We start from the raw sequence: 3,080 nt of genomic DNA on the forward strand, positions 1-3,080 counted from the left end.
AGATGCTCTGGAGAGCTATATGTAGTTAGATGAGAACTATGTATGCACTTTGGTTTTAATGTGATGATGAACTTCTATTAATTTGGACACTTAATTATATATAATGCACGCAGATGAACCGGCAATGGATGTACGATGACAGACACACCCGTGAGTACATTAAGGGCGTGCATGAGTTTCTCGATGCGGCTGAGGCAAACAAGCAGAATGGTTTTATGTGTTGTCCATGCACTGAATGTGGGAATACAAGGTCTTACTCTAATCGGAAAATCCTTCACTCCCACCAGCTTTACAAGGGTTTCATGCCACACTATAATGTTTGGACGAGGCACAGAGAAATAGGGGTTATGGTGGAAGACGGCGAAGAAGAAGACTACGATCACAACTATGTGCCCCCTGAATACGGTGATGCTGCAATGGGGGGAGCTGGTGAAGATCAAGAGGAACCAGACGATGTGCCCAATGATGCTGCAACGGGTGAAGCTGCTGAAGATCAAGAGGAACCAGACGATGTGCCCGATGATGATGGTCTCCGCCGGGTCATTGTCGATGCAAGGACGCAATGCATTAGTCAAAAGGAGAAGTTGAAGTTCGATCGCATGTTAGAGGATCACAAAAAAGGGTTATACCCCAATTGCGAAGATGGCAACACAAAGCTCGGTACCGTACTGGAATTGCTGCAGTGGAAGGCAGAGAATGTTGTGGCTGACAAAGGATTTAAGAAGCTACTGAAAATATTGAAGAAGAAGCTTCCAAAGGATAACGAATTGCCCGACAGTGCATACGCAGCAAAGAAGGTCGTATGCCCTCTAGGCTTGGAGGTGGAGAAGATACATGCATGCCCTAATGACTACATCCTCTACCGCGGTGCATACAAGGATCTGAACGCATGCCCGGTATGCGGTGCATTGCGGTATAAGATCAGACGAGATGACCCTGGTGATGTTGACGGCGAGCCCCCCAGGAAGAGGGTTCCTGTGAAGGTGATGTGGTATGCTCCTATAATACCACGGTTGAAACGTTTGTTCAAAAACGAAGAGCATGCCAAGTTGATGCGATGGCACAGTGAGAACCGAAAGAAAGATGGGAAGTTGAGAGCACCCGCTGACGGGTCACAGTGGAGAAAAATCGAGAGATAGTACTGGGATGAGTTTGCAAAGGACCCAAGGAATGTATGGTTTGCTTTAAGCGCGGATGGCATTAATCCTTTTGGGGAGCAGAGAAGCAATCACAGCACCTGGCCCGTGACTCTATGTATGCATAACCTTCCTCCTTGGATGTGCATGAAGCGGAAGTTCATTATGATGCCAGTTCTCATCCAAGGTCCTAAGCAACCCGACAACGAAATTGATGTGTACCTAAGGCCATTAGTTGAAGAACTTTTACAGCTGTGGAATGAAAATGGTGTACGTACGTGGGATGAGCACAGACAGGAGGAATTTAACCTTAAGGCATTGCTGTTCGTGACCATCAACAATTGGCCCGCTCTCAGTAACCTTTCAGGACAGACAAACAAAGGATACCACGCATGCACGCACTGTTTAGATGACACTGAAAGTATATACCTGGACAAATGCAGGAAGAATGTGTACCTGGGCCATCGTCGATTTCTTCCGACCAACCATCAATGTCGAAAGAAAGGCAAGCATTTCAAAGGCGAGGCAGATCACCGGAAGAAGCCCGCCATGCGCACCGGTGATCACGTGCTTGCTATGGTCAATGATTTACACCACGTAATCTTTGGAAAGGGTCCCGGTGGACTAGCTGTTCCAAATGACGTTGAGGGACACACACCCATGTGGAAGAAGAAATCTATATTTTGGGACCTACCCTACTGGAAAGACCTAGAGGTCCGCTCCTCAATCGACGTGATGCACGTGACGAAGAACCTTTGCGTGAACCTGCTAGGCTTCTTGGGCGTGTATGGGAAGACAAAAGATACACCTGAGGCACGGGAGGACCTGCAACGTTTGCACGAAAAAGACGGCATGCCTCCGAAGCAGTATAAAGGTCCTGCCAGCTACGCTCTTACGAAAGAAGAGAAAGAAATCTTCTTTGAATGCCTGCTCAGTATGAAGGTCACGATTGGCTTCTCGTCGAATATAAAGGGAATAATAAATATGCCAGAGAAAAAGTTTCAGAACCTAAAGTCTCATGACTGCCACGTGATTATGACGCAACTGCTTCCGGTTGCATTGAGGGGGCTTCTACCGGAAAATGTCCGATTAGCCATTTTGAAGCTATGTGCATTCCTCAATGCAATCTCTCAGAAGGTGATCGATCCAGAAATCGTACCAAGGCTAAGGAGTGATGTGGCGCAATGTCTTGTCAGTTTCGAGCTGGTGTTCCCACCATCCTTCTTCAATATCATGACGCACGTCCTAGTTCATCTAGTCGACGAGATTGTCATCCTGGGGCCCGTATTTCTACAAAATATGTTCCCCTTTGAGAGGTTCATGGGAGTCCTAAAGAAATATGTCTGTAATCGCGCTAGGCCAGAAGGAAGCATCTCCATGGGCCATCAAACAGAGGATGTTATCGGGTTTTGTGTTGACTTCATTCCTGGCGTTAACAAGATAGGTCTCCCTAAATCGCGGTATGAGGGGAGACTGACTGGAAAAGGCACTCTTGGAAGAGACTCAATAATATGCAGGGACGGATATTCTTGGTCTCAAGCACACTACACAGTTCTACAGAACTCTACCTTGGTGACCCCGTATGTCGATGAACACAAGAACAGTCTGCGCTCCAAACACCCGGAGCAGTGCAACGACTGGATTACATGTGAACACATCAGGACTTTCAGCAGTTGGTTGGAAACACGTCTCAGAGGTGACAACTCTGTTTGTGATGAGTTGTACTTGTTGTCCAGGGGACCATCTTTGACTGTATTGACTTACAAAGGATACGAGATAAATGGGAATACATTTTACACGATCGCCCAAGATCAAAAGAGCACCAACCAAAACAGCGGTGTCCACTTTGATGCAGCAACCGAGAGCGGAAAGGATACATATTATGGTTACATAGTGGACATATGGGAACTTGACTACGGACCTGATTTTAAGGTCCCTTTGTTT

This window comes from Triticum dicoccoides, chromosome 2A, assembly GCF_002162155.2.
Source record: "Triticum dicoccoides isolate Atlit2015 ecotype Zavitan chromosome 2A, WEW_v2.0, whole genome shotgun sequence".
Classification (NCBI taxonomy): domain Eukaryota; kingdom Viridiplantae; phylum Streptophyta; class Magnoliopsida; order Poales; family Poaceae; genus Triticum; species Triticum dicoccoides.